At 40.8% G+C, this 18834-nt stretch overlaps 1 protein-coding gene and 1 long non-coding RNA gene across 6 annotated transcripts in view; both read right to left on the minus strand.

Moving 5' to 3' along the window:
- The window catches only part of LOC133013584 (vitelline membrane outer layer protein 1 homolog), a 51677-nt gene extending 34437 nt beyond the window's left edge, over positions 1-17240 (minus strand). For 4 of the 5 annotated variants that reach the window (XR_009681424.1, XR_009681423.1, XR_009681425.1 and 1 more), the window contains exons 1-5: positions 14592-17240; positions 14308-14409; positions 5254-5337; positions 5044-5124; positions 4588-4693 (exon numbers count right to left, since the gene is read on the minus strand). The gene's annotated coding sequence lies outside the window, so the exon portion shown is untranslated. The remainder of the gene's footprint in view (positions 1-4587; positions 4694-5043; positions 5125-5253; positions 5338-14307; positions 14410-14591) is intronic. The other variant, XM_061080569.1, reaches the window with a different exon arrangement.
- On the minus strand, positions 13046-13445 carry LOC133013587 (uncharacterized). Its single transcript, XR_009681427.1, has 2 exons — positions 13375-13445; positions 13046-13132 (listed from the first exon to the last, which is right to left on the minus strand). It is a non-coding gene; the product is annotated as an uncharacterized LOC133013587 (long non-coding RNA).
- Positions 17241-18834: the final 1594 nt, after the last annotated feature.

An 18834-nucleotide genomic window follows, 5' to 3' on the forward strand; every position in this document is an offset into this window, starting at 1 on the left:
TTAAATGGCAAAAACCCCTGATGATGCTAAGACGCACAGGGAATTTATGACACAAGACACACGGAGCTTCTCTTTCCTGCTTCTCCTTCCTTTTTCTCCATATTTATCACATCAAGATAATTCTTATCTGATCAGTACATGTTACTAACTTGACCCCTTTTCCCGGAGTTTCTGTGCCTTAGCGCCCGCGGATGCAGGGCCACAGCTGTGGCCGCACCATGGATTATGATTGTGGATCGCGTGTCGGAGGTCGCAATGGGGGATCCAGTTCGGTGGATTCTGTATCATGCCAGCTGATCGTCGTTGTAATGGAGGATCAGCGGCAGCTGATAATGGATTCTAACTGGCGGCCAATGACTGTGGATTACAGTGGATCTCATCCTGATGCTGGATCGTGGTCTTGCTGGCTGCTGGCCAGAGACTGTGATTGCAGCGGGACTGCCTGACACATAGTATTGAAAAATGTTTAGCCTCATGGATGCTGCTAAAAATCCTGATGATGTTTTCTTACACCTGACATCTATTGCACTTCTGTCCGTCCTGAGAGAGGGATCCCTCACATGTGGCTCTCTCTGAGGTTTCTACATATTTTTTCCTGTGAAAAGGGTTTTTAGTAGTTTTTCCTTACTCTTGTTGAGGGTTAAGGACAGAGGATGTCACACAATGTTAAAGCCCCATGAGACGAATTGTTATTTGTGAATGTGGGCTATACAAATAAAACTTGATTGATTGATTGATTGCTTGATTGATGATCATGTCTTTTTTGTATAATGAAGAATAAATTAACATATCATTTTTGATATACCCGCCTCTGTAAAATCCTTAAAGAACTATGCGACAGGGAGTAGGAAGGCTTTCAATGACAATGGTACATCTTTTCTTCTTTACTCCACTAAAGTGCCCGGGGCAATTCTGGCATTCATGAAAGTGTTCTTATTTGGGATTCATTCTTGGCTAAGAACAGGATTTAAGAATTTACCTTTCTCCTTGGCACCATAGACTGTATATATAAATAGACAGAGGGTCCATAACGTCACCCATTGGTTTCTACAGGGTGAGAATGAGGCTCGTAGGAGGCGTTCCCCCGGCGCCATCTTGCCGGTGCTTACGCCTCCTAGTTCCTCGCTAACCAATCAATGGGCAAGGACGAGGAGCGTGAGTGAAGACTCACAGCTCAGCGACTGCAACGTTTCCTGGTTAGCTTAGGCTACGGCGCTAGGCTAACCACGAGATGCTAACCGGTTAGCCGCGACATGCTACCCGCCAGTGCTAACAGGCTAGCGCTGCAGCTGCTCCGGATGGTCGCAAACTTTACCATGAACTGGAGGTAAGTAACCTTGAAACAACAAAACCTATGGCTTCATCTATCATCATATTAGTAAATCTGTTTCTGCAGAATAAGAATCAGTGTAACGCAGTCAAGTCAAATGGGTTGGTGAGTGAAATAACTTTCAGTGTTTCCCCTAGGTTTACAGCTTTTGGGGGGGGGGGGGGGAGACAAACACGGACACAAAAACTTAAAGGAATCATGATGTTAATGTGTTTCTTTTAATGATTTTGAACTGTACATTGGATTTCGGCGCTGACAGGCTATTCTGTGATGCTCAGACTGCTGTCTACGTATGCGACATAACATTCTTAAAAACAGTGGTGTATAAAGTACTTGAAAGCCATACTTGAGTAAAAGTACAGATATCTTACTTGAAAGTGACTCCGGTTAAAGTAAAAGTCACCCGTCAGAAAATGACTTGAGTTAAAGTCTTAGAGTTGCTCATATTAAATGTACTTAAGTATCAAAATCATCTGGTGTTGAAATTTACTTAAGTATCAAAAGTAAAAGTACGAGTACCAAATTTTATTTCAACTGACTAAAAAATTATAACAACACTATATATATAATGTATAATTTTACAAATTTTGAACCCGAGATGCTGAGGTTAAAATAGTATTGGACAAGTGCATCTGAACTTCTAGCGACAACAAAGAATCAACACAACAGAATAAACAAGTGCCTCTTGATTCTACCTAAGAACACTAATAGACCAAATGAACCTTTTGTGTCTATTAGCTGTATTTTGCATTTTAACTGCCTGGATGTTTACCTGCCTGTATAACTGCCCGCCAGCTTGTCCATGCATCTACATGTAAGCCTGTTTATTTATCATGAGACTATCTTAACTGAATGGGCCTGGGGTTGTGTTTGCATTTGTTTCCAGCAGGGTGACAATACACCTGTAGGGTATCTTGCCTGTAGGGACGGCAAAGTTAAGACACAACCGTGCTTGAAGTTGTACACATTAGCCAGTTTGTACAATACATACACAAGACTCAACAGCTTCTAAGTTGTGTTGAGTCAGCACAAAGGGCGTCTAAGGATTAAAATTGGCAATATATATATATATATAATATCTTTGCAAAAAATTCTATTGGCATTATAGTGAGTGGAAAACTGGGCCTGATTACCCAGGGTTCCATTTGGGAGGTCCATTAAAAAAATGAATTGTGTGCGTGAATATGCAGTAGTAGTAGTCCAAGACACAGTGTTTGTTTTTGGTTGTGTTGGCTGAAAGTTGTTTTTGCGTTTGCTTATATAATTGGTTGTGTTGTTTGTTTTTCCATCTCGACTTGTTTTAAATCTGTTTGTTTTGTTTACGTGGACGTGTAAGACTAAGTAGACACGGCCAACCAATGATAGTCTATTTGCCAACAGTTTTTGTTTAAACCAACTTTTTCCAATATTGTCTTTAAGAAAAGTTAACCACTTGCTGCTTCGAGCTATGTATTTATGTGCAGATGTTGACACGAAGCAGGAAAGGGAAAACGAATGTGAATCGAAAAAGGAATACCTTCAAAAAATTATGTAAAGTCACCTTATAAAAGCCCTCAAAAAGCCAATTCATTTGCCTGAATAATAATCCTTACAATTTCAATAGGGCCACATGTCTGTCAGTGCCTGGGCCCTAAAAATAAAGACTGAACCGAGCTCCTGCAGGAGCGAGAAGGCGAGAGAGAGGTGCGCCGTGCGTAAAGGTGCACGTTCCGCCAACCTCCGCTGCTCAAGTAACGAGCCAGTTTTGAGAATGTAAGAAGTAGAAAGTACAGCTATTTGTGCTCAAATGTAGCGAGTAAAAGTTAAAAGTCGTCAGGAAAATAAATACTCAAGTAAAGTACAGATATGTGAAAAATCTACTTAAGTACAGTAACAAAGTATTTCTACTTTGTTACTTCCCACCACTGCCTAAAACCAAAAAGAAAACTGAAATAATCCCCTATTCATTCTATATGAACTGTAATTTATCTATCTATCTATCTGGCTATCTATTTATTTATGCATGCATGTATATATGTATGTATGTAATGTAGGTATTTACTGACTTCCATAAGTAACCTGGATTGCCGGAATCCGGAAACATTTTTGGATCCGGTACTTATGTTTATCTCGTCTACACGAAGCCCTTTCAGGAAAACACGGAAACGCTGGAGCGGAGTGGTTGAAATCGCTGTAAAGACGTCATGGAGCATGCGCTTAAAGTGAAAGATGACTAAAGTCGAGATCCTACTAGCAATCTGCGCATAACGACTTCTCTACCACCTGAAATCACTGTTACCACAGCAATCAAACAGGACTAGTTAGAATAGAGCACTTCGCCATAACCCTAGTTTGTGTTAAGTTACCGTTTTGAAACATCCGTCTATAATAAAAATCTTTTCACGTCAGATTTGCCGGTTTTGAACAATGGTCCGATGAAAATAGATTAAACAGTGATAGAAGGAAGTGACGCAGCGGGGTTAATAATGGTTCAGGCTGAGGTTGCGAGGCGAGGTGCGTTCACGGTTAAATACAACAAGCGGAGAAAGCAGAATCGCGGGCTGACCGGCGCTGAGAAATGCGCTTCCCGTGAGAACAGCCAGGCGCCTGCGCGCTGGAGAATTGCGCGAGAAAAGTATTTGCATTTCTTTATTTCTTGCACCATTGTTGAGAGAATCTTTCCACTGATGCATTCAATCAACTCATTCTGGATGGTTTTGCCCAAGTACCTGTGGTGTGATGGTTCACATTTAATCTTGTGGATGTGGTCTTTCATCACTGAGCCAAACTGTGCCATAAGCTCAACCTCTTTCAAAATGTTTCCATTTGAAGGAGAGTGGAGTATTTCTGTGTTTCCTCTAAATGCCATATTTTGCACAGCCAGCAACTGTACAATAGCAACCAGTCGTGTCAGCACTGCTCTCCACCGACTCTGCTCTGCCTCTAAGAGGGCCTGCTCTTGTTTGTCCATGGTTGTACCTTGTTTTATTCGAACTGCCAATTCTTTCCATGACGCCAAATTGTTCAGGTGTTCCGGACTGTTTTCGTGGCTGTTTAGAGCAGCACTTGCATTTTTCCAATCAGACAGTCCTCCATGTGTTAAAAAAAATTATTTTGGGGAGAAAAGTTGAAAACAAAAACAAAAAAGACTGTTTTCTTTTTTGAATATGTCAACCAACTTTTTTTTATCCTTTCTCCATTTATTAAGGTCCTGCTGAAGTACTGGTGGTGGCAACTTCTCCCTTCATCTCTCCATGGAAAAATGAAATCAGGTGTACCTGATTTGGTCCTCTCCGAACAAACTCTGTCCTTATTGTGTTTGTGAGATGTGCAGGCCAGTCAGCAGGATCGGTTGATAGTGGAGCGTCTGTTTGCTTGCTGCATCTGGAGGGCACGCGAAAAGCACTATTTCTCATCTCACATAATTGTTGTAGTTTTAAAACAGCTGTAAATTACGCTGGTACAGTATGGAGCACATGGTTGGCTCCATATATATGTATATACAGTATATACACATACATATTACAGTATTTAATAAATGTTTCCAAATGAGATATGTAATTACAATGTAATGTTACTGTATGACTGCATTATGAATGGTTCATGTAGATTAATTCATGTAAAGCGTATCCTCATATTGTTTTAAAGAGAACATCCTTGAGCCAACTGAGATAAATTTAACATAAGGACAATGAAGTATATGCTAACAATCTTTACATTCATGAGGCACACACCTAAGAAGAGTGTATGTGTGGAATCAGTGGTTCAATCAGAAAGAGATACAACACGCGTGTCTGAAGTTCCTTGCAGTGGTTCTGGGCTTATACATATAGAGAGAACACACAAGAGCAATATATTGGCTGGATTAGAAATGGCACGACATATTGTCACTTTTACATTAAATTATTTATCATCAGGAAAATCTGTTGAAACATCGCACTCACCTGAGGATGCTGGCACAACTGAGGTGCTTGGCTGTTCCTCGTCAATTGATGCAGCAGGTGGTGCCAGATATTTTAAAAGTGAATCTAAAATGATATAATAAAAGAATGTATTATCATTATTTGTTAAATGGAGCTACTATGTAGTTATTAAGCATTTTGGTGAATTTGGACAGCCTGACAAACTCTTTTCATTCCAAGATGCATAGCTCTTGATTAGTTGAATCATGTCTAATTAATACACCAAAACCAACCTTGTTATAATTTCTCAAATTTCAATTTCATGACACAATGAAAATGACGCAAATTGCGGTACAGCTGAACTTGCATGTTTTGCTAAAGATAGCCTGATGTTTCGATTGAATGGCAATAACAAGGAGCGTCACATGTCACTGGCTAGCTAGCGTTAGCTAACTTACAAAATTACATACAAACCATTCGCTAAAGTTGACAATACAACACTTGGATTTTCACCAGTATTCCTCACTTGTTGACAAGTTGCCGTATTTTTCTTCCTTAATGGGTGTGCTATGCAACGAGTACAATATTTGTAGTGTTGTTGCACTAGCTATAGGCTTTATCTGTGCGCCCCTGGTGTAATTTATGACTGGCTGGCCTTCAATATTTTAATCATGTTTTTTTTGTATAATGTAGAATACATGAACATATCGTTTTTGATATACCCGCCTCTGTAAAATCCTTAAAGAACTATGCGACTATGGTTAGCTTAGGCTACGGCGCTAGGCTAACCGCAAGATGCTAATCGGTTAGCCGCGACATGCTAGCCGCCAGTGCTAACAGGCTAGCGCTGCAGCTGCTCCGGGTGGTCGCAAACTTTACCATGAACTGGAGGTAAGTAACCTTGAAACAACAAAACCTATGGCTTCATCTATCATCATATTAGTAAATCTGTTTCTGCAGAATAAGAATCAGTGTAACGCAGTCAAGTCAAATTGGTTGGCGAGTTAAATAACTTTACATAACATTAGCTATCTTACATGGTGGAGCTAATTCTCTGGACACACACAACTTTTGCTTTCCAGGAAGTACACTGGCTGAAAAGCTGAAGGCCTTTATCTCATTAGACATTCTGCTTGTCCATAATTCATGTACTCTACATTATACATTTAAATTTAAATGACTTTTGCCAAATCATGACATATATATATATATATAATTATTGATTTTATTATTCAACAAATTTTGACCTTAAAGGTAGAACTGAAGTTTTGTTTGTGTTTTTATCATTTTTGTGACTTTTGTTTATCTTATCCTGAAGCAGGCACGTGCACAGATAGACCCCTAGTGGTGCTCAAGCACCAGCCCTTTTGCCCTGGAGGAGAAAAGTGCCCCTTCTGCTGGAGTCCAATTTTTTCTTCATTCATCAATATTTAAGAATGAAAATTACTCTCTCTGTCATCAATTTCCCCCCAATGTGTTTTGATGTCTGACGGGGCATTTATTTGATTTTTTGTGAGAATTTCGCCCCGACATGCTCTGCGGCGCTCACAAGCCCTCCCCCCCTCCTCCTCATGCAGCGCTGAGGGCCAAACGGCTGCAAACACTTCTCCTATGACCCGCAGCATCAGACAAACAGGTAATGACGCTGTGTGTGCAATCCCCGGAAGGTGTTTGGTGATAAATGAACCACAACATTAGCGCTGAAAACATTACGTCGCAACTGGTCCGACGTTTCCTAAAAAATAAACTAACAAAAAAGTCACGGACACAGACAGACAGACAGGCAGGCAGGCGGACAGGCAGATCATTTCAAGGCAGTTGTACTGTTCTACAAATTAGACAAGTTCACTAAAGCCCCATGAGACGAATTGTTATATGTGAATGTGGGCTATACAAATAAAACTTGATTGATTGATTGACTTGTTTTGTTTAATTTAAAATCGTAATTATTGAAATGAAAGGTAGGTCTTAAGTGGAGCTACATGGCAGTCTGGTGAGGTATATTGTGGTATATTATCAGTGTAATGCTGCTTATACTTCAGAAAACAGTAAACAAAAATGTGTGTGTACTGTGTTGTCAGCTTTATAGAGATTATGTTAGTCACTCTTAATTATTATGCACAACATCGATTTATCTCATTTACAAAATTTGCTCATAATGCCAAGAAAAGACAGACTCCAAAAGCAGAAGGACAGGGAACTGCAGCAAGCAACTCAGGGTAGCATCTCTCTTTTATATTGGATCAGGCCATCAACTAGTAAAACAAATGAGGGAGAATCAGTAAGTTTATTTGATTTATTATTATTATTTTTAATTTGATAAATAATTTGGCGATGGGTTCCCTTTTTTTTTGGTTTGAGCACCTGCCCCCCAAAATGTCTGTGCACATGCCTGTCCTGAAGGTAAAATAGGAAACTTTTAAAATATAAATACATCAGAGTTTTGACCGTGCAGCTTTTCATTCCTGACGTTGTTTCACAAAGTCACATTGAGTAATGGAATTGTCCCTCTGACTCAAACTGACTGTGAAGAGACAACTTCATTTGTATTATTCCAACATAATGGGACAAAAATCAATGAAATAAGTAAATGAAAAAAGGTAAAAGTTTGTTTTATTGTCCTGCAGCTCAGAGAACATTTATACTGGGAAACTGTGTTTGGAGTCATGAGGATTAACTGGTTCCTGATGTATGATCATGAGAATCCTTATTATGTACAGAGAACAATTTACAACAACCAGAGATGCATTTACTTCCTTTTGAACAGGATACTAAGCTGCTCTTCACCTGCTGTGACCTGTGACATCACGTGTGCTTGTTGAGGGTTCAGCAATTAAACAAATAAAACCTTTAGTTTCCTCAGGTGGAGTCCAAACAGGGCGATGGCGACAACACGGCCATGAACGGCATCCGCCTCATCTGCAGCAATGTCCGGGACCGGAGCTTAACTTAACTTTGACTCTGTGGAGTCTCACACTGGCTAGTAAGTGTTCTGTACTGGTACCAGTCTCCAATCAGGCACCTTTCATAAACTGGACAACAAATAAATCCATTATATAAATTTGTTATCGCTTTGAAGATCAATTATACACTGTGTGTATTTTAATCATCAAATCTGCAGTTTGTTGTTATAATACTTTTCTTAACTCATAGCGATTTGTATTTGTATGTATATGAATAACAAAATCCATCTAATAAAATAAAACTACGGCTACGTTGTAGCACTAACAGGCCCGAGCACACGCGCGGTTCCAAGTCTGTTGCGGTCTGGGAAGAGAGAGCGTTCGATAACCAAGCGCTGGTCTCCGCGTTGCATGCGTTTGCGCTATGTGTCAAGGATAAATGCTTCACTTCCTGTAGCCAGCAGGCGGCGCTGTGATTTTAAGCCATGGTGTCTCTGTAGATGTCATCAGGTCGTGACTCTTGTCTTACATGCCTAGTTTGGACTTGATTGAACCAATTATGCCTGAGATACAGAAGCTCGTGTTTTGATGGCGTGTATCAAACTTTGACGCCAGGCCATGGTCACATGGTATGACGAAATGTTAAAATTCAAATAACTTTAGATCTCCATCTTGTTGTGAAGACACTTGTGTCTGTCCTCGTTCTGTTAGATCTCAGTGCAGCATTCGACACAATTGACCATCAAATTTTATTAGAGAGACTAAAACAGTTAATTAACATTAAAGGAACGGCCTTAAACTGGTTTAAATCTTATTTTGCTGATCGCTCCCAATTCGTTCAAATCAATGATGAGTCATCGGTGCGCACCAAAGTTAACCATGGTGTCCCACAGGGGTCTGTGCTCGGCCCAATTTTATTCTCATTATATATGCTTCCACTAGGAAACATTATCAGGACACACTCGGTAAATTTTCACTGTTATGCGGATGACACCCAGTTATATTTGTCAATAAAACCTGATCAAAGTAATCAATTAACTAAACTTCGAGCATGTCTCAAGGACATAAAAACCTGGATGACCCGCAATTTTCTCTTATTAAACTCAGATAAAACAGAGGTTATAATACTCGGCCCTAAACACCTTAGAGATACATTATCTAATGATATAGCTGCGCTAGATGACATTGCCCTTGCTTCCAATGACACAGTCAGGAACTTGGGAGTGATCTTCGATCCTGATTTGTCCTTTAATAGTCACTTAAAAGTAATTTCTAGGACCGCGTTTTTCCACTTGCGTAATATCTCAAAAATCAGACATGTCCTTTCGCAAAAAGATGCAGAAAAACTAGTCCACGCCTTTGTTACATCGAGACTGGACTATTGTAATTCATTATTATCAGGCTCCAGCAGCAAGTCGTTAAAGACTCTGCAGCTGGTCCAAAATGCCGCAGCACGTGTCCTGACGAGAACTAAGAAAAGAGAGCACATTTCTCCAGTATTAGCATCGCTACACTGGCTTCCTGTTAAATCTAGAATAGAATTTAAAATTCTCCTCCTCACCTTCAAGGCCCTTAATGATATGGCACCTCTTTACCTTAAAGAGATGTTAGTTCCATATCAACCTACTAGAGCACTCCGATCCCAGAACTCAGGTTTACTTGTTGTCCCTAAAGTCTCTAAAAGTAGAGTAGGAGCCAGAGCTTTTAGCCATCAAGCCCCACTGCTGTGGAATAATCTCTCACTTTCAGTTAGGGAGGCAGACACGCTCTGTTCGTTTAAAAGTAGACTCAAAACCTTCCTTTTTTATAAAGCTTATAGTTAGAGCTAATTAGTGCGATGTTCCAAATTTGATTAAATGGCAAAAACCCCTGATGATGCTAAGACGCACAGGGAATTTATGACACAAGACACACGGAGCTTCTCTTTCCTGCTTCTCCTTCCTTTTCTCCATATTTATCACATCAAGATAATTCTTATCTGATCAGTACATGTTACTAACTTGACCCATTTTCCCGGAGTTTCTGTGCCTTAGCGCCCGCGGATGCAGGGCCACAGCTGTGGCCGCACCATGGATTATGATTGTGGATCGCGTGTCGGAGGTCGCAATGGTGGATCCAGTTCGGTGGATTCTGTATCGTGCCAGCTGATCGTCGTTGTAATGGAGGATCCTTTGTCGCGTTGGCATCGGATGATGAGGGACCACGACCGAGGCGGCAGCTGATAATGGATTCTAACTGGCGGCGGTGGACAATGACTGTGGATTATAGTGGATCCCATCCTGATGCTGGATCGTGGTCTTGCTGCTGGCCAGAGACTGTGATTGCAGCGGGACTGCCTGACACATAGTATTGAAAAATGTTTAGCCTAATGGATGCTGCTAAAAATCCTGATGATGTTTTCTTACACCTGACATCTATTGCACTTCTGTCCGTCCTGAGAGAGGGATCCCTCACATGTGGCTCTCTCTGAGGTTTCTACATATTTTTACCTGTGAAAAGGGTTTTTAGTAGTTTTTCCTTACTCTTGTTGAGGGTTAAGGACAGAGGATGTCACACAATGTTAAAGCCCCATGAGACGAATTGTTATTTGTGAATGTGGGCTATACAAATAAAACTTGATTGATTGATTGATTGACTCATCTAAATTCTAAGTTGATCTGATGAAAGCCCTACGAAAAGTATATATGCGGAAAATGGCCAAAATGGCCACCAAATCCAAAATGGCGGGCTTCCTGTTTACTCTAGCATATCTATCCAAGAGACTTATTTCTTTGTCATGAAAAGAAACATGTCCCCGTCGATTTTTGTAGAAGTAGGCCAATCGTAGTGCCGGGGCTGCCCTTTAGGGGGCGCTAGTCAGTTATTTTGCCACGCCCATTCCTTAAACCCATCTGACAGTCTTCTGGGGGGGCTGTTGATACACACATGTAGTTTGAGGGAGATGGACCAATGAACACGGAAGTTATAGTAATTTCGTGTCATGGCGAGTTGATAAACTTTGATGCCACGCCATTAATATGGCGTTTGACGAAAAGTCCCAGTAATTTTATATATTCATTATCAATGTCTTGAGACCCATTAGACATAGTTTGACATGGTTGCGCAAAGTGGATGAGGAGGTATATCCAAGTCTAAGACGTACCAAGACATTTTCTGCTGCCACCAGGGGGCGCTGTGATTTTAAGTCACAATTTCTGTGTCGATGTCATCAGGTCGAGACTCTTGTCTTATGTGTCTAGTTTGGACTTGATTGGACCAAATATGTTCGAGATACAGACGCCCGTGTTTTGATGGCGTTTAATCACACTTTGACGCAACGCCACGGTCACACGCTCTGACGAAAAGTTGATTATTTTGATAACTTTAGATCTCCATATTGTTGTGATGACACTCGTCTAAATTTTAAGTTGATCCGATGAAAGCTCTACGACAAATACATCAAAGTAAAAACGTGGAATATGGCCAAAATGGCCACTAAATCCAAAATGGCGGGCTTCCTGTTCCGTTTTTCATAATGCACTGAGAGACTTTTTTGTGCGTCTGGTCATGATACACAAGCTTTTTTTTTTTCGTGAGGATCGGTGAATGCTAAATGAGGGGCTTATCCGTAGGTGGTGCTGTTGAGCTATTTTGCCACGCCTATTTCCAAATACTCCAGTATACGTAAATTTTCACACATTTCTACCTTACTGCAAAATTTAAAACATTTTTAAGCATGGGAAAGCCCTCAAAAAGCCCATTCACTACGCTCAGAATAATCCTTACAATTTCAATAGGGCCTCCCACCGGAGGTGCTCGGGCCCTAATAATATAAAACCAAACATTGGTGTTGATAATAATGATCATAAAAAAAGACAAGTGATTTACAAAGATGTTCCGAGAAATGATGATAACTTATCAGATGATAAGAAAACTCGAAATAGAACTAATTAAATTCACAGGGATTAGTTGGGAAATGTATAAAAACTCATGTGACCCAGATGTCTCGACTTTGTGTTTCAAAACCGAACCTTGGCTCTTAAACAGATTTGAGTCACTCTGCTGTCTTTCCTGCTCTCGTCTCCAGCTGAGGCGACTTGTCTCTACCTCAGTACTGCCCGGGTGGCGTGCTCAGCTCTTTCCAGCTCCGCGTGGAGGGCCATCGGGACAACGGTGATGAGATGTTCAACATCTCCGGACTGATTGATGTAAAGGTCACTGCCTCCATGGAATCATAATTCTATATTTTCATGTGTGGAGTCATAAAAGTCACAGGTTATTAGAGAGGTGATGGGCAGCTCCACTTGTAGCAGCACTGCCATCTAGTGGGGAAATAAACAGGATTCAGATTGTTCCTGATGGTTTCGAGCACTGAAATGATTAGTGGACCATTAGAATTAGATCACAATCAATGGAACACCAGTGCAATTGATCATAATTAGTCAGTTTAAGTGACTTTGCACCAGCTGCCTATTATTTTTGAAGATGTTATTGATGACCTTTACAATCTTGCACCACCTGACTCCTGGTTATGTTATGCCAATCGGTGTCTAATTAAACTTTGTCAGGCCTTAAACTGTAAATTAATTAATACCCCCTCTCGTCATTTCCTAATTACCTCAGTTCCAGCAGGAATTGTGGGAAACGCCCGTGTCAGCGCCTCCAGCCTAATCTGACTTTACCGTGAGCTCATTGGTTCATCAGACAGGAAGTGGAAACACGCCACTCTCGTGCTGATGAGGTGACGACATGATGTAAAAATGGCTCCTTCATCTTTTTGTCTTATTTTCCGAAAGCCGACACTTGAAACTTTCTCTTGAAAGCTAAATATTAATAACTGTCAGTTAGTTGTCGGCTGAACTTTGATCTCAGTGTTTGTGTTTTTAATAAAAGGAAATGAAACCTAATCAGAGACTTGAAGTTCTGAGAAAAAACGTCACAGAAAAACAGCAGCAATTCAAAAGAGCACTTTATCATTAATCATTGTTTAATTCAGGGTGACGGAGGAGGGGCGGACCAAGCTGCTCACCTACCAATCACTGTCAATAAAAAAAACACAAAGCACAAATTCAGAAACAGAGTCACAGGATTATGAACTCCCGCGATTTGTTGTGGTTCCTCTATGTCAGAAACGATACGCTAGATGGCGTCGAATGGGATTACGTCCCGAAAATACCTCATAGTCTCGCTACGTGGCCTTGGACCACCCCCCACCATCATCTCACCGGCTCCCCGGCTTCCTGGCTAGCGTTAGCTCGCGTGCATAGAACAGAACACTTACAAGCCAGTGTGAGACTCCACAGTGTGAGTCAAGCTCCATTTCCCGTCTTTGCTGCAGATGAGGCGGATGCCGTTCATGGCCGTGTTGTCCTCAGCGTATATGTAGGGCTACACCTGAGGAAACAGAGTTCAGTTCCCAGAAGCAGATCAGATTAAATTAGTTTTTCTTTTGTTTAATTGCTGCACCAGCAATAAGCGCACGTGATGTCACAGGTCACAGCAGGTGAAGAGCAGCTTAGTATCTGGTACAACAGGAAGTAAATGCATCTCTGGTTGTTGTAAATTGTTCTCTGTACATAATCAGGATTCTTATGATCATTTGTTAGGAACCAGTTCATCCTCATGACTGCAAACACAGTTTCCCAGTATAAATGATCTCTGAGCTGCAGGACAATAAAACAAACTTTTACCGTTTTTCATTTACTTATTGAGCTTGAATCATTTACAGAGACGCAGACGAAGTGGAACTGATGTGGATTTAACATTTCCACATCTCCAGAGAGCTCAGAATCAATGGGTCAATAGGACATTTCTCCAAGGACCAACAGCCTCCTGTAAACTACATGTATTACAGTCTATACATAGATTAAACAAGCCGGGCCAGGAAAGAGATTAAGAGAGTAAACACACATTTGTTTTTCTTGGATATGCAGAGATAAACTTTATCGTCAGATATGAAGTGAAAGTAATTTGAGGTGAACAGCCTCTAAAAGCTATCAAAACAGGAGAGTAAGGTCATGACTGACAGCTGAGACTCACTCATCGGCCTCGGCTTCTTCCCCCGACTGCTCCTGCTCAGACTCTGGCTCCAGATGACGTCATCAGTGTAAGATGGCTACATTCCTACCCTTGATACTTTCTCTGTGGGAAAACTTTTTCACCCTCTCCCCCCTCCTGGGCGCCTGACCTCCATCCCGTCCCTCAGCCAGCTAACCTTCACTTTCTGAGGGTAGAAGCCCAAGACGCTGCAGTGGAGGATGGTCCGCCCCCAAGTAGTCAGCCGGCTCGGTGTGATGGACCCTGACAACCGGCGGCCCTGGAGTGTGGAGAAGATCAGAGCAAAACATCAGCAGCTCAATGACCTGCAGAAGACAGAGTCACTTTATTTAATCCATTGAATTAAAGCACAGGGAGAGAGACCTAGAGGCAAATGAAGCCAAGGAAGTGAAAGTGTTCGACCCATAATAACCTTCTTCAGTAGAAAACACAGAAATGTACCTGTTCTGTCCAGCGTGCTCCGTCTGAACAGCCTCGTTTTGTATCTGCAGAGAATTTCCACTTGAATTCTTCTCAAGGCCATTTTCCAATCCTGAGTGTTGTAATGTTTTGCGTTTTTCATGCCAAATTCTTCAAAGTCCTCGTACTTCCTGACCCCAGAGTCGTACAAGGTGTTGAGCTTCATGTTGAATACGTTTTTCACCAAGAAAACCACATCGGTGATGTTGACTTGTCAAAATGCACAAATAAAGTAATAAAGTAAAGTAAATAAAAACGTATGAGAAATTATTAGTTATATGATTTGAATAAAATAATCTGAAATAGACTGAATACAAGAAGAGGAAGAAACTTACCTGTTTAACATTGATTTTTTTCTTTGCCTTTCAGAGGGGGACTTTTGAACTCTTTAAGTTAACAACTGTCAATGGTTTAGAACAGCAATGTGATTGGATCAGTGAGTTCAAAAGCAACTGAAGCCAAAAAATATTATTTTTTTCCTACATTTCCAATTGCAATCAACTTTAATATTGACTCATTGTAATAGCGCCACCTATAGTGTGAAAATTAAGTGTGAAAATTAAGTGTGAGCAATCGACCCCAAAATTCGGTTACAAGATCAGAGCCCGGACCTGAAGAGACCTATTAGTGTGAATACAGTATTAGTGATAGCGCCAGCTACTGGATCAACATTCTCTCTCTCTCTCTCTCTCTCCAGGTGCATGCTGGGAGTTTGTTGGGGGAGTGGTGGTGAGAGTGTGTCGTATTTTCGCAAATTGCTAGAGTTATATAAACTGTGTTTTTGTATAATTGTGTAGTTGTAAGTTTGTAGAATTGTAAGTGTGTCTGTGATTGTTTGGCGGTGAGTGAGCCGTATTTTCTCGGCTGGATGGCCACTTTCTGAGGGTAGAAGCCCAAGACGCTGCAGTGGAGGACGGTCCGCACCTTGTAGTCAGCCGGCTCGGTGTGATGAATAAATAAGAAATTATTTGTTATGAGATTATTTATGAGCAAACACAAAAACCCCACTCTCAAATCTCTTGGACCCGTGCTTCTGTCTGCCACGAAAAATTTAGGAATTATTTCCGGCACAGACTTCCATTGGGTGTCATGTTAATTTTGAACGAAATTCCTGGAAAGAGCAAAATGAACAATAAGTCCTAAACCACCGCCACGGCCACATTTCTTAACTCTCACCAATAAAAAAGATATCTGGTTGTTCATGGAAGTCTTGGGATTCTCAAAAAGTTTTCATTTTACAGATAAAACTGTCAATGATTTAGAACAACAACGTGATGGATCAGTAGGTAGAGCTGTGGGACAGTGACTCGGATGTGGGGAATTCAAGTGCAGTTGAGGGCAGAACTTTAATATTGATTTTTTTTCTTTGCCTTTCAGTGGGGGACTTTTGAACTCTTTAAGTTAACAACTGTCAATGATTTAGAACAACAATGAGATTGGATCAGTGAGTTCAAAACCAACTGAAGCCAAAAAATATTAATTTTTTCTCACATGTCCAATTGCACTCAACTTCAATATTGACTCTTGGTTATAGCGCCACCTAAAGTGTGAAAATGAAGTCTGAGCAGTTGACCCCAAAATTCTATCACATGAACAGAGCCCTGACCTGAAGAAACCTATTAGTGTGTATGTAGTGTTAGTGATAGCGCCACCTACTGGATCAACGTTTTCTCTCTCTCTCTCTCTCCAGGTGCATGCTGGGAGTTTGTTGGTGGAGTGGTGGTGCGCGTGTGATATTTTGTCGTATTTTCGCAAATTGCTATAGTTATATTCTAAACTGTGTTTTTGTATGATTTTGTAGTTGTTAGTTGTTTTATTGTTAGTGTGTCTGTGATTGTTTGGCAGTGAGTGAGCTGTGTTTTCTTGTTTTTGTTACTTTCTGAGGGTTGAAGCCCAAGACGCTGCAGTGGAGGACGGTCCGCACCTCGTAGTCAGCCGGCTCGGTGTGATGAATAAATAAGAAATTATTTGTTATGAGATTATTTATGAGCAAACACAAAAACCCCACTCTCAAATCTCTTGGACCCGTGCTTCCGTCTGCCACGAAAAATTTAGGAATTATTTCCGGCACAGACTTCCATTGGGTGTCATGTTAATTTTGACCGAAATTCCTGGAAAGAGCAAAATGAACAATAAGTCCTAAACCACTGCCACGGCCACATTTCTTAACTCTCACCAATAAAAAAGATATCTGGTTGTTCATGGAAGTCTTGGGATTCTCAAAAAGTTTTCATTTTACAGATAAAACTGTCAATGATTTAGAACAACAACGTGATGGATCAGTAGGTAGAGCTGTGGGACGGTGACTCGGATGTGGGGAATTCAAGTCCAGTTGAGGGCAGAACTTTAATATTGATTTCTTTCTTTGCCTTTCATAGGGGGACTTTTGAACTCTTTAAACAAAACAACTGTCAACTCTGTCTCAGAAAGAGTCCAGAGAGCAGATGTGGTGTCTGTGCCCGAGCTGAACTGAGGCCTCAGACACCAGACACCATCCAAACTGCTGCTAAAGGTTTGACTGTGGTGTTTCTGGGTCCAGTCGAAACACAAGCAGGTGAACAAAATACCTACTTTTCCATGAAATGTTCGTATTCTTCATGTGCACCTGAATACAGAACTCTAGATGCCTCCTGACATTAAAGTGTTTCTTTAGAAGCTTACCTTGACCGGCTCTAGGAGAACAGATCAGCAGCAGCAGGATCAGGCTCTGCTCCATGTTGCAGGTGTCTCGTTCCTCCCAAACATTTCACATTCTGATGGAACTTCCTTTACAACACAAGCCAATCAAGGCCTGTGATTCAATGACAACCTCGAAAACACTGCAGAGGATCATGTGGCTGAGATTCTATCACGACTCACTGCTGCCACCTATAGAGCAAAGATGATAATCACAGCACGAGCCCCTGACTGAGTGGGATGCAATTTGATGGTTGTTTACAGTCATGTTGTTCACACTGTTATATTGCAAGGTAATGCAAAATAATCCATCAAGTCATTAACATTACGTCAATATTATTTCAAGGAAATACTGAAAAAACCAGAAGCAAAGTCTTCAAACTAAAACTATGAAAGTAAGTTATATAGTGACAGAAAAAGGAGAAAAGTTGGAACAAGAGGATGTTTGACATTTAGTTGAGTAAAGACTAGAGCCAAATAAAAGGAATGATTTATTGCACCTTGTTCTTAGACAAATTGAGATATGTGAATATGGGCTATACAAATAAAAAAATGATAGATTAGTTGCTGTCTCCACATCTTTATGAAACTGTATGACGCTTTAAACCTCAATATTAATATCAATATTCATACATTATTGCCTAGGATTGAAAAATTGTCTTCAAAAAATATCTTGCGAATGTTACAGAAAGTAGAACAAATGATCCACCTTTGTTCAGATCCAAACTTTTATGGGTTCTTTCTTTGCCCATGTGTCATTCTTACTCCAAGTTATGTGGAAATTCACTCACAGAGGTAAAAATACCCTTTATAAATCCCTTTCAACCGAGGGAGACACTGAAGATCAAGATATTCACTCTACTGTCTTTCTAGTGTTTCTGTGGCAAAGTAGCACATCGATATCTGAGAAGACAAAAACAGGAATTGTCATTTTTTTCTTCAAATGTGACTACATTTCTTAAGTTTCTTCTGATCCACATCAATTAATCCTCTAATTATTCCAGCTCTATACTAACTATCAAAACGGAGTCTATTATCTGTTGTTCAACAATCGATAACTCTGCTGTCACAGGACGTGGTACAGTGTCCAGGTCGAGTCGGTGCAGAGCTCGGGCCTTTGTGCCCAGAGGGCGTCTCTCTGCTGGACAGCGTGGTTGCACCAGAGGTTCAACATCTCCAGACTGATTGAAGTAGAGTTCACTGCCTCCATGAAATCATTAATCTATATTTTCATGTGTGGAGTCATAAAAGTCACAGGTTTTAAGAGAGATGATGGGCAGCTCAACTTGTTACAGCACTGCCATCTAGTGGGGAAATGATTAGTGGACCATTAGAATTAGATCACAATCAATGGAACACCAGTGCAATTGATCATAATTAGTCAGTTTTAGTGTTTTTGCACCAGCTGCCTATTATTTTTGAAGATGTTATTGATGACCTTTAAAATCCTGCACCACCTGACTCCTGGTTATGCTATGCCAATCGGTTTCTTATCAAACTTTGTCAGGCCTTAAACTGTAAATTAATTAATAACCCTCACGTCATTTTC

The sequence above is a fragment of the Limanda limanda genome, chromosome 11 (assembly GCF_963576545.1).
Source record: "Limanda limanda chromosome 11, fLimLim1.1, whole genome shotgun sequence".
Taxonomy (NCBI): domain Eukaryota; kingdom Metazoa; phylum Chordata; class Actinopteri; order Pleuronectiformes; family Pleuronectidae; genus Limanda; species Limanda limanda.